We start from the raw sequence: 12806 nt of genomic DNA, 5'->3' as shown, positions 1-12806 counted from the left end.
CTGTTATTCATGGCCCTACTGTACATTTGCATAGGTTGCTGACACAAGGTGAATTTGAGAGCGACGACCACGACTGTCTGAACAGGATCCAAATTTCGACTGCTTGCAGGCCAGACGTTTCCACGTCTGTCCTGGAGGAGGGAATCCATTGGTATATTGATGGATCCTGCTTTAAGCCAAACGACAATACATATTTGTGTGGTTATGCTATTGTTGAATTGCCTAACAAAGTAATTGAAGCGTATTCACTGCCACATAAATCAGCACAAGTCGCAGAACTGATTGCTTTAACAAGAGCTTGTCAATTGGCAAAAGGTCAGTGTATCAATATATATATTGACTCCAAATATGCGTATGGCGTAGTCCATGATTTTGCTAAATTGTGGGAGGAAAGAAATTTCAAAACCTCCGAAGGAAAACCTATTTCAGCATCATAACATTGTGGCCGAGCTGATTAGTGCAGCACAGCAACCATTGAAGCTTGCTGTAATTAAAGTAGCTGGTCATAAAACAGGTGAATCTGACGAGGCCAAAGGTAACAGATTTGCGGATGAAGTAGCGAAATGGGCAGCAAAGAAGCAATGCGTAGTCCGCATGTAGATGAACAAAACAATGAAGTGCCGATGATGAATTCATCTTTGATTAATGATTTGGATGTTAAAATCTTACAAGCGAATCCTACTCAAAATGATTTGACTCATTGGGCAGCCAATGAAGTAAAACCAGATCAAGTTGGTATTTTAAGAGATAAACAAGGTAGAATCGGCTACCAGCATCTACTGTTGTAATGCTGTGTAGACATTATCATGGTGTATCACACGTGTCAAAAGAGAAAGTGATACAAAATTTGAATCAATCATACTGCATTGCGAACGTTCGAAGAAATACTTTGTTGATATTGGATGCTTGCCTGGTGTGTGCGCAAACAAACAGGCACAAGGCAATCAGCCATGATGCTTTACCGCATCCTGAACTTCCTTTCCAATATTTACAGATCGATTTTACACACATGCCTCCATGTGGAAATCACAAGTATTTGCTCGTGATTATTGACCGATTTACTAAGTGGCCTGAGGCTTTTCCGTGTGGAAAAGAAGACGCAAAGACAGTAGTGAAGGTTCTTGCCAAAGAAATTATACCGCGTTTCGGTATTCCAACTGTTATAGCAAGCGATAATGGAACTCCATTTGCTTTTAAAGTAACACAATTATTAGCTAAAGAACTTAGTATTAATTGGCATTTTCATATCCCGTATCATCCTCAGTCTTCGTCAAACGTGGAGCGTTTGAACAAAACGATAAAAGAACGTCTTAATAAAGCGTGTCTAGATACGGGCAGAAATTGGGTTGATTTATTGCCTGCCATATTGACGGAAATGAGAATGTCTCCGTCAGCCACTACAAAACTGTCTCCCTTTGAAATTCTTATGGGTAGACCTTTCCCGACCCCTTGGGTCAGAGGTCGCGCTGGCAATCTCTCCACAGGTGACACGGAGGTGATCATCGCGGATTATGTGGGTTTCCTCATTAAAATATTTAAACGACATAAATAATGATATTTCTCTCCCTCTGCCTGCAGAAAGTTCTTCTCATCTGTTCCGAATCAGCAGGTTCTGTTGAAGTATCTGAAACCAAAAAGTTAGGTGAACTAAAGTGGGCCCAACTACTGTATTGCCGGTGACCCGAACGGAGGTGCTGACTGATCTTCAACCAGAGTGGATCCACGCAAGCCGCGTGAAGCTTGCTCCAGAGGAAGGCCTTACTGATTCAAGGTGAACGGTGAAAGCCCTGGAGGAGCTGAACATGCAGCGCCAGTGCCCGAACCGGAATCTTTGAATTAGGAGGACCTGAGGAGGAACCTGGAACAGTCAACATGAAAACATTCATACTGACACTGCATAGGGCAGGTGTTCGTGCTTGCCTATGCCCGTTCAGTATCAAAACAAAAGCAAGGAGTCACAAGTGTAATTCCAATTCCTAGAAATAATGTATAATGGTTTATGTTTTATGGTAATATTAAATGAAGATGTTTTTGTTATGAGGGTACGGGTAAACACCCAGAAACAAAGTTACACAGAGTGTGATGCCCCAAGTGACCCTGAAGTATATTTACCGTGTTGGACAGCCAAGAGGTATTAAATGTTTGGATTAATTCTTGGCTAAAGATTGGAGTAGGAATATGTAAAATATTTGGTGATAAATGCTATACATACATCCTGGGTCACATTGATGATGATGATGGTGAATTCATGAAGTTATGAAAGGAAAGGGATAAGTTGAATAAAGAATTAGCTGATAACGTTAGGGAATACGGGGACATTTTCCAATGTGTTTGGGTGGTTTCGCACCCTGAATGTCTTCCATTATATCGATTGTTGTATGCATTCTACTTATGTTATTATTTGGCCTATGTTTGTTACAATTACTAATGCAACAGTGTGACTGTTATATTTGTACATATATACCCGAAAATGATGAAGATGGTCATATCATAGATGGTATAAATAATATGACAAAAAATTGTTGATGAATTACAGAGAAGACAAATGAATGATAGATTATGGGTTTGGAGATTGGATTACAAGTTGGAAACAATTACTTGTATCTTCTTTAATACCAATTGGAGTTATACTGTTAATTCTTTCATTTATTGTTTGCTGTATTATTCCATTCATTAGAATGTTGATTTATCTTTCTATGAATACTTTTGTATTCTCTCAAATACCCTTTAGCAAGCAGAACTATCAAGTACTAATGATTTTGAAAGAAATGTTTAATTGAAATATGTTTCATGTATTATTATGTAATAATGGACATGCTGAGAATCATGTAATGTGATAATTATGTTATAATATAACGTCATTATCAAAGCGGGCACTGTCAGAAATAGGTATATCTCAGCTCTGTCCAAGATAGAAAATGCTGTGTTGGAATATTCCATTCCGAATACATTATCAAACATCTGTTTTATGTTAGCATGGAGCTCTCTCTCTCTCTCTCTCTCTTCCTCTGTGAAATTGTTTGCAAAGTCCTGGCTGACAAACTTCAATGGGTGCAGAGAAAAGTCACTTACCTTGGACATGAACTGTCACAAGGCCAAGTTCGTCTGTCTGCGGACAGGATCAAAGCCATCGCTACATTTAAGCATCCATCCACATGGAAGCAAATGCAAAGCTTCCTGGGACTGGTCAATTACTGCCGCCTGTGGGTGCCTAATTGCTCCATGTTTGACAAAATCCTGCGCGAAGCTATGCTGGGTGACAACGACGATCTTACATGGACAAGTGAGATGAATCAAGCATTCAAACATTTGCAAGCATCACTCTTAAGGCCGCCTGCCCTTGGCCTACCCTGTTACACACAAGACTTTCATCTATACGTGTATCGAAAGTGGGGGCACAGCCGCAGCAATCCTGGCCCAAGAGCATGGGGGCACTTTTCGTCCAATAGCTTATTTATCTAAGACCCTTGATTCGGTCGCTCAGGGACTTCCGGCTTGTTTGCGTGCAGTGGCTGCTACAGCAATCATGATACAGGATGCTGAAAAGGTTGTTTTGTCACATCCTCTTATTGTACATGTTTCTCATCGGGTAGGAGCCATTATGCATAATATTTCGACTCAACACATGACTGCCTAACGCCGTTCGGCTATGAGGCTATATTGTTAGCTACTGCTAATGTAACGTTGAAAGTAACTTCTGTTATTCATGGCCCTACTGTACATTTGCATAGGTTGCTGACACAAGGTGAATTTGAGAGCGACGACCACGACTGCCTGAACAGGATCCAAATTTCGACTGCTTGCAGGCCAGACGTTTCCACGTCTGTCCTGGAGGAGGGAATCCATTGGTATATTGATGGATCCTGCTTTAAGCCAAACGACAATACATATTTGTGTGGTTATGCTATTGTTGAATTGCCTAACAAAGTAATTGAAGCGTATTCACTGCCACATAAATCAGCACAAGTCGCAGAACTGATTGCTTTAACAAGAGCTTGTCAATTGGCAAAAGGTCAGTGTATCAATATATATATTGACTCCAAATATGCGTATGGCGTAGTCCATGATTTTGCTAAATTGTGGGAGGAAAGAAATTTCAAAACCTCCGAAGGAAAACCTATTTCGCATCATAACATTGTGGCCGAGCTGATTAGTGCAGCACAGCAACCATTGAAGCTTGCTGTAATTAAAGTAGCTGGTCATAAAACAGGTGAATCTGACGAGGCCAAAGGTAACAGATTTGCGGATGAAGTAGCGAAATGGGCAGCAAAGAAGCAATGCGTAGTCCGCATGTAGATGAACAAAACAATGAAGTGCCGATGATGAATTCATCTTTGATTAATGATTTGGATGTTAAAATCTTACAAGCTGAATCCTACTCAAAATGATTTGACTCATTGGGCAGCCAATGAAGTAAAACCAGATCAAGTTGGTATTTTAAGAGATAAACAAGGTAGAATCGCGCTACCAGCATCTACTGTTGTAATGCTGTGTAGACATTATCATGGTGTATCACACGTGTCAAAAGAGAAAGTGATACAAAATTTGAATCAATCATACTGCATTGCGAACGTTCGAAGAAATACTTTGTTGATATTGGATGCTTGCCTGGTGTGTGCGCAAACAAACAGGCACAAGGCAATCAGCCATGATGCTTTACCGCATCCTGAACTTCCTTTCCAATATTTACAGATCGATTTTACACACATGCCTCCATGTGGAAATCACAAGTATTTGCTCGTGATTATTGACCGATTTACTAAGTGGCCTGAGGCTTTTCCGTGTGGAAAAGAAGACGCAAAGACAGTAGTGAAGGTTCTTGCCAAAGAAATTATACCGCGTTTCGGTATTCCAACTGTTATAGCAAGCGATAATGGAACTCCATTTGCTTTTAAAGTAACACAATTATTAGCTAAAGAACTTAGTATTAATTGGCATTTTCATATCCCGTATCATCCTCAGTCTTCGTCAAACGTGGAGCGTTTGAACAAAACGATAAAAGAACGTCTTAATAAAGCGTGTCTAGATACGGGCAGAAATTGGGTTGATTTATTGCCTGCCATATTGACGGAAATGAGAATGTCTCCGTCAGCCACTACAAAACTGTCTCCCTTTGAAATTCTTATGGGTAGACCTTTCCCGACCCCTTGGGTCAGAGGTCGCGCTGGCAATCTCTCCACAGGTGACACGGAGGTGATCATCGCGGATTATGTGGGTTTCCTCATTAAAATATTTAAACGACATAAATAATGATATTTCTCTCCCTCTGCCTGCAGAAAGTTCTTCTCATTTGTTCTGAATCAGCAGGTTCTGTTGAAGTATCTGAAACCAAAAAGTTAGGTGAACTAAAGTGGGCCCAACTACTGTATTGCCGGTGACCCGAACGGAGGTGCTGACTGATCTTCAACCAGAGTGGATCCACGCAAGCCGCGTGAAGCTTGCTCCAGAGGAAGGCCTTACTGATTCAAGGTGAACGGTGAAAGCCCTGGAGGAGCTGAACATGCAGTGCCAGTGCCCGAACCGGAATCTTTGAATTAGGAGGACCTGAGGAGGAACCTGGAACAGTCAACATGAAAACATTCATACTGACACTGCATAGGGCAGTTGTTCGTGCTTGCCTATGCCCGTTCGGTATCAAAACAAAAGCAAGGAGTCACAAGTGTAATTCCAATTCCTAGAAATAATGTATAATGGTTTATGTTTTATGGTAATATTAAATGAAGATGTTTTTGTTATGAGGGTACGGGTAAACACCCAGAAACAAAGTTACACAGAGTGTGATGCCCCAAGTGACCCTGAAGTATATTTACCGTGTTGGACAGCCAAGAGGTATTAAATGTTTGGATTAATTCTTGGCTAAAGATTGGAGTAGGAATATGTAAAATATTTGGTGATAAATGCTATACATACATCCTGGGTCACATTGATGATGATGATGGTGAATTCATGAAGTTATGAAAGGAAAGGGATAAGTTGAATAAAGAATTAGCTGATAACGTTAGGGAATACGGGGACATTTTCCAATGTGTTTGGGTGGTTTCGCACCCTGAATGTCTTCCATTATATCGATTGTTGTATGCATTCTACTTATGTTATTATTTGGCCTATGTTTGTTACAATTACTAATGCAACAGTGTGACTGTTATATTTGTACATATATACCCGAAAATGATGAAGATGGTCATATCATAGATGGTATAAATAATATGACAAAAAATTGTTGATGAATTACAGAGAAGACAAATGAATGATAGATTATGGGTTTGGAGATTGGATTACAAGTTGGAAACAATTACTTGTATCTTCTTTAATACCAATTGGAGTTATACTGTTAATTCTTTCATTTATTGTTTGCTGTATTATTCCATTCATTAGAATGTTGATTTATCTTTCTATGAATACTTTTGTATTCTCTCAAATACCCTTTAGCAAGCAGAACTATCAAGTACTAATGATTTTGAAAGAAATGTTTAATTGAAATATGTTTCATGTATTATTATGTAATAATGGACATGCTGAGAATCATGTAATGTGATAATTATGTTATAATATAACGTCATTATCAAAGCGGGCACTGTCAGAAATAGGTATATCTCAGCTCTGTCCAAGATAGAAAATGCTGTGTTGGAATATTCCATTCCGAATACATTATCAAACATCTGTTTTATGTTAGCATGGAGCTCTCTCTCTCTCTCTCTCTCTCTCTTCCTCTGTGTATACATTGTGTAGTGTGTAGACTGTAATAGTGTGTATGCCAGAGGTCCGAAGGCTCTTAAGGTTTTGAAGGAGACCAACATATGCATTTGTCATCTATGAGGTAATGTCTATTTCTATTGGTTCAGAGATGTGAACTCCCTTCAGTATTGTCCTATATATTTGTATGTTATTGAGGAGACAAGGAGCTTTTTCTATTCTTTACCTTTCTCCCCAACGTTGGTTTGCTTGATTTGATTCACGACTCAATAAAAACCCGGAGAGGAAAAAGGCACTGAGGTTTAGAATATTTTCATTTCTAACACCAACACTTTTAAGGTGTTAAACAACTGAAAGATTACAGGTGGAAATTCATTACCCAACTCCAAACAAAAACAAAATTAGTATTGATCATGCTTTATCTGAAGAACAAGTATCCCCTTTTGTCAAGATCAAATAAAGGCCCAAATATGAGGTTACTCCACATGCTATTCCAATGACCTGCTTGCAGATCCCATAGAGCACTCTGCCTTGCAATCCCATGTTTAAATGTATGCTGCTTTTACCAAACTCGTGTAGCTCCGCTAGCAGCAGAGCTCCCAAAAATACAGGAAACTCGCAAAGGCTCCCTCCACAGAAATCTTTAGTAAAAGGCGAAAGATTTATACGCAATGAAGAGAAACTCGAGCTGTGAGCCATAGCCTTTGGGCCAGTACCCTAACACTACTGTGCCATAATAATCAACAAGGGTAACCTCTGGTGCAGGTTCCTCCTGGATTGCTTTTTCTCAGTGGACCATTCCAATTGGGAGCATTTAAGGTAATACCTTTTCCCTCTAAAAATTAAAACAATCCCAATCTAAAGAGAATCTCACTGAAGCTGAGTTCAAGTAAAATCCCCTAATGGAAAGCATAACACATATTAGTTGACTTCATTACAACGTTTGATAGGGTAATTCTGGAGTAAGGTGTTGAGGTAAAACAAGAAAGTTGTGCTTTGTGCAAACATGTTGTGACATTAATATCATTGCCATTTGTTCTGAAGAGTAAGACATAGAACATTTATATGGAAAAGGGCATGGCCCACACAGCACAGAACCAAAACATCCTTTACACTGCTATACATCATGTGGATTTCTTCCATGGGCATCTCTCAGGTGTGAGTAAGAAACATTTCCACTCAGTCTTTTCAGGGCACAGGCTAGTAACATGTGACAATGTGATTCAGTGTGAATCACAGTAGTTTTCAGGAACAAAGAAAGAATAAAGGTGTCAACACACCATTGATTGCTATCTGATATGACTCACCAAAACCCTGTTTTTCACCCTACTCTAATAAACATCCAAGGCCTTTAGCACAGAAGAAAACAGTGCATGCTATTGTTTTAATTCTTTGTTGAATTGATGAAAATGCATCATACTCCTTGAACCTTCAAGTGATTGAATTTTGTAAAGTCATTTACAAATGACACATATCCTAGATATGGAGATGCTGTTTGCCCAACTTGGCACCATGACTGGAAGCAAGTTGGCACGCCGTTCCTCGTTAGTATAGTGGACAGTATCTCCGCCTGTCACGCGGAAGACGGGTAGTTTTCCATTTTAGGGGTTCCGAACAATAACTTGTCAATTCTAATTGAGTGGTGTGTTTGCACCTTTAAGCGCCATTCGCAATGTTTCCCCTGGTTGCCAAACACTACTTTGCACAAGTGCTTGTTTCTTTAAAGTGTTTGTCATATTGTAAGCAATAATATTCTTGTGAACAGGCAGGTTTTGCACAAACTGGCAATCGGCTCAGGGGCCACGATTCAGAGGCACTTCCTCGTTGGTCTAGTATACTGAGTCTTGGCCTCTTACGCGTTAGACCTGGATTGTCTTCCCTGATGGGTAGTGTCATTTTTTGGGTTGCTAAACATCTTGGATCAATGAGCCATTTCATTATAACAACATCTTGAACCAAATGCAATGGAGTTACCCAACTCCAAACAAAAACAAAATTAGTATTGATCATGCTTTATCTGAAGAACAAGTATCCCCTTTTGTCAAGATCAAATAAAGGCCCAAATATGAGGTTACTCCACATGCTATTCCAATGACCTGCTTGCAGATCCCATAGAGCACTCTGCCTTGCAATACCATGTTTAAATCTATGCTGTTTTTACCAAACTTGTGTAGCTCCACTAGCAGCAGAGCTCCCAAAAATAGAGAAAACTTACAAAGGCTCCCCTCCACGGAAATCTTTAGTAAAAGGCGAAAGATTTATACGCAATGAAGAGAAACTTGAGTTGGAAAACTCAGCCTTTGGGCCAGTACCCTAACACTACTGTGCCATAATAATCAACAAGGGTAACCTCTGGTGCAGGTTCCTCCTGGATTGCTTTTTCTCAGTGGACCATTCCAATTGGGAGCATTTAAGGTAATACCTTTTCCCTCTAAAAATTAAAACAATCCCAATCTAAAGAGAATCTCACTGAAGCTGAGTTCAAGTAAAATCCCCTAATGGAAAGCATAACACATATTAGTTGACTTCATTACATCGTTTGATAGGGTAATTCTGGAGTAAGGTGTTGAGGTAAAACAAGAAAGTTGTGCTTTGTGCAAACATGTTGTGACATTAATATCATTGCCATTTGTTCTGAAGAGTAAGCCATAGAACATTTATATGGAAAAGGGCATGGCCCACACAGCACAGAACCAAAACATCCTTTACACTGCTATACATCATGTGGATTTCTTCCATGGGCATCTCTCAGGTGTGAGTAAGAAACATTTCCACTCAGTCTTTTCAGGGCACAGGCTAGTAACATGTGACAATGTGATTCAGTGTGAATCACAGTAGTTTTCAGGAACAAAGAAAGAATAAAGGTGTCAACACACCATTGATTGCTATCTGATATGACTCACCAAAACCCTGTTTTTCACCCTACTCTAATAAACATCCAAGGCCTTTAGCACAGAAGAAAACAGTGCATGCTATTGTTTTAATTCTTTGTTGAATTGATGAAAATGCATCATACTCCTTGAACCTTCAAGTGATTGAATTTTGTAAAGTCATTTACAAATGACACATATCCTAGATATGGAGATGCTGTTTGCCCAACTTGGCACCATGACTGGAAGCAAGTTGGCACGCCGTTCCTCGTTAGTATAGTGGACAGTATCTCCGCCTGTCACGCGGAAGACGGGTAGTTTTCCATTTTAGGGGTTCCGAACAATAACTTGTCAATTCTAATTGAGTGGTGTGTTTGCACCTTTAAGCGCCATTCGCAATGTTTCCCCTGGTTGCCAAACACTACTTTGCACAAGTGCTTGTTTCTTTAAAGTGTTTGTCATATTGTAAGCAATAATATTCTTGTGAACAGGCAGGTTTTGCACAAACTGGCAATCGGCTCAGGGGCCACGATTCAGAGGCACTTCCTCGTTGGTCTAGTATACTGAGTCTTGGCCTCTTACGCGTTAGACCTGGATTGTCTTCCCTGATGGGTAGTGTCATTTTTTGGGTTGCTAAACATCTTGGATCAATGAGCCATTTCATTATAACAACATCTTGAACCAAATGCAATGGAGTTACCCAACTCCAAACAAAAACAAAATTAGTATTGATCATGCTTTATCTGAAGAACAAGTATCCCCTTTTGTCAAGATCAAATAAAGGCCCAAATATGAGGTTACTCCACATGCTATTCCAATGACCTGCTTGCAGATCCCATAGAGCACTCTGCCTTGCAATACCATGTTTAAATCTATGCTGTTTTTACCAAACTTGTGTAGCTCCACTAGCAGCAGAGCTCCCAAAAATAGAGAAAACTTACAAAGGCTCCCCTCCACGGAAATCTTTAGTAAAAGGCGAAAGATTTATACGCAATGAAGAGAAACTTGAGTTGGAAAACTCAGCCTTTGGGCCAGTACCCTAACACTACTGTGCCATAATAATCAACAAGGGTAACCTCTGGTGCAGGTTCCTCCTGGATTGCTTTTTCTCAGTGGACCATTCCAATTGGGAGCATTTAAGGTAATACCTTTTCCCTCTAAAAATTAAAACAATCCCAATCTAAAGAGAATCTCACTGAAGCTGAGTTCAAGTAAAATCCCCTAATGGAAAGCATAACACATATTAGTTGACTTCATTACATCGTTTGATAGGGTAATTCTGGAGTAAGGTGTTGAGGTAAAACAAGAAAGTTGTGCTTTGTGCAAACATGTTGTGACATTAATATCATTGCCATTTGTTCTGAAGAGTAAGCCATAGAACATTTATATGGAAAAGGGCATGGCCCACACAGCACAGAACCAAAACATCCTTTACACTGATATACATCATGTGGATTTCTTCCATGGGCATCTCTCAGGTGTGAGTAAGAAACATTTCCACTCAGTCTTTTCAGGGCACAGGCTAGTAACATGTGACAATGTGATTCAGTGTGAATCACAGTAGTTTTCAGGAACAAAGAAAGAATAAAGGTGTCAACACACCATTGATTGCGATCTGATATGACTCACCAAAACCCTGTTTTTCACCCTACTCTAATAAACATCCAAGGCCTTTAGCACAGAAGAAAACAGTGCATGCTATTGTTTTAATTCTTTGTTGAATTGATGAAAATGCATCATACTCCTTGAACCTTCATGTGATTGAATTTTGTAAAGTCATTACATATCCTAGATATGGAGATGCTGTTTGCCCAACTTGGCACCATGACTGGAAGCAAGTTGGCACGCCGTTCCTCGTTAGTATAGTGGACAGTATCTCCGCCTGTCACGCTGGAAGACGGGTAGTTTGCCATTTTAGGGCTTCCGAACAATAACTTGTCAATTCTAATTGAGTGGTGTGTTTGCACCTTTAAGCGCCATTCGCGATGTTTCCCCTGGTTGCCAAACACTACTTTGCACAAGTGCTTGTTTCTTTAAAGTGTTTGTCATATTGTAAGCAATACTATTCTTGTGAACAGGCAGGTTTTGCACAAACTGGCAATCGGCTCAGGGGCCACGATTCAGAGGCACTTCCTCGTTGGTCTAGTGGACTGTGTCTTGGCCTGTTACGCATTAGACCTGGATTGTCTTCCCTGATGGGTAGTGTCATTTTTTGGGTTGCTAAACATCTTGGATCACATAAACAAGATACTACTTTCAAGCTGCTGAAGAAATGAGCCATTTCATTATAACAACATCTTGAACCAAATGCAATGCGTTGGCTGGGGATCGAACCCGGGTCAACTGCTTGGAAGGCAGCTATGCTCACCACTATACCACCAACGCAAGCAGAAGCAACATTTAGGCCATGTTTTATAGAATTGCGTACATATAAAAAAGCAGAGAACATTCCTTGGTTAACAAAATACTAGTTTATACCCACATTGAAAATGCATGCCTGCTGTCTGTATCCCGACTTATCCATCTTGTGGAAGAGAGTACTCCATTTAATGCTAGACAGACCTTAAATACGTGCTGCTTACCAACACTTTTAAGGTGTTAAACAACTGAAAGGTTACAGGTGGAAATTCATTACCCAACTCCAAACAAAAACAAAATTAGTATTGATCATGCTTTATCTGAAGAACAAGTATCCCTTTTGTCAAGATCAAATAAAGGCCCAAATATGAGGTTACTCCACATGCTATTCCAATGACCTGCTTGCAGATCCCATAGAGCACTCTGCCTTGCAATCCCATGTTTAAATGTATGCTGCTTTTACCAAACTCGTGTAGCTCCACTAGCAGCAGAGCTCCCAAAAATACAGGAAACTCGCAAAGGCTCCCCTCCACGGAAATCTTTAGTAAAAGGCGAAAGATTTATACGCAATGAAGAGAAACTCGAGCTGTGAGCCATAGCCTTTGGGCCAGTACCCTAACACTACTGTGCCATAATAATCAACAAGGGTAACCTCTGGTGCAGGTTCCTCCTGGATTGCTTTTCTCAGTGGACCATTCCAATTGGGAGCATTTAAGGTAATACCTTTTCCCTCTAAAAATTAAAACAATCCCAATCTAAAGAGAATCTCACTGAAGCTGAGTTCAAGTAAAATCCCCTAATGGAAAGCATAACACATATTAGTTGACTTCATTACAACGTTTGATAGGGTAATTCTGGAGTAAGGTGTTGAGGTAAAACAAGAAA

The 12806-nt window shown here is 40.0% G+C and overlaps 1 protein-coding gene and 5 non-coding genes across 7 annotated transcripts in view; all 6 read right to left on the bottom strand.

Annotated features, from left to right (window-relative positions):
* Window positions 1–12806, bottom strand: part of LOC127644551 (gastrula zinc finger protein XlCGF57.1-like) — a 532867-nt gene that overhangs the window by 223531 nt on the left and 296530 nt on the right. The gene's annotated exons all lie outside the window — the stretch shown is intronic.
* On the bottom strand, window positions 7271–7383 carry LOC127645873 (U5 spliceosomal RNA). The gene has a single exon (XR_007970840.1). It is a non-coding gene; the product is annotated as a U5 spliceosomal RNA (small nuclear RNA).
* On the bottom strand, window positions 8866–8980 carry LOC127645854 (U5 spliceosomal RNA). The gene has a single exon (XR_007970823.1). It is a non-coding gene; the product is annotated as a U5 spliceosomal RNA (small nuclear RNA).
* LOC127645853 (U5 spliceosomal RNA) lies at window positions 10462–10576 on the bottom strand. The gene has a single exon (XR_007970822.1). It is a non-coding gene; the product is annotated as a U5 spliceosomal RNA (small nuclear RNA).
* trnag-ucc (transfer RNA glycine (anticodon UCC)) lies at window positions 11877–11948 on the bottom strand. Its single transcript has one exon. It is a non-coding gene; the product is annotated as a tRNA-Gly (tRNA).
* Window positions 12396–12510, bottom strand: LOC127645856 (U5 spliceosomal RNA). Its single transcript, XR_007970824.1, has one exon. It is a non-coding gene; the product is annotated as a U5 spliceosomal RNA (small nuclear RNA).

The sequence above is a fragment of the Xyrauchen texanus genome, chromosome 6, assembly GCF_025860055.1.
Source record: "Xyrauchen texanus isolate HMW12.3.18 chromosome 6, RBS_HiC_50CHRs, whole genome shotgun sequence".
NCBI lineage: Eukaryota > Metazoa > Chordata > Actinopteri > Cypriniformes > Catostomidae > Xyrauchen > Xyrauchen texanus.
Note: the sequence above shows the minus strand (reverse complement) of the source record. Positions and strands in the feature narration are given on the sequence as shown.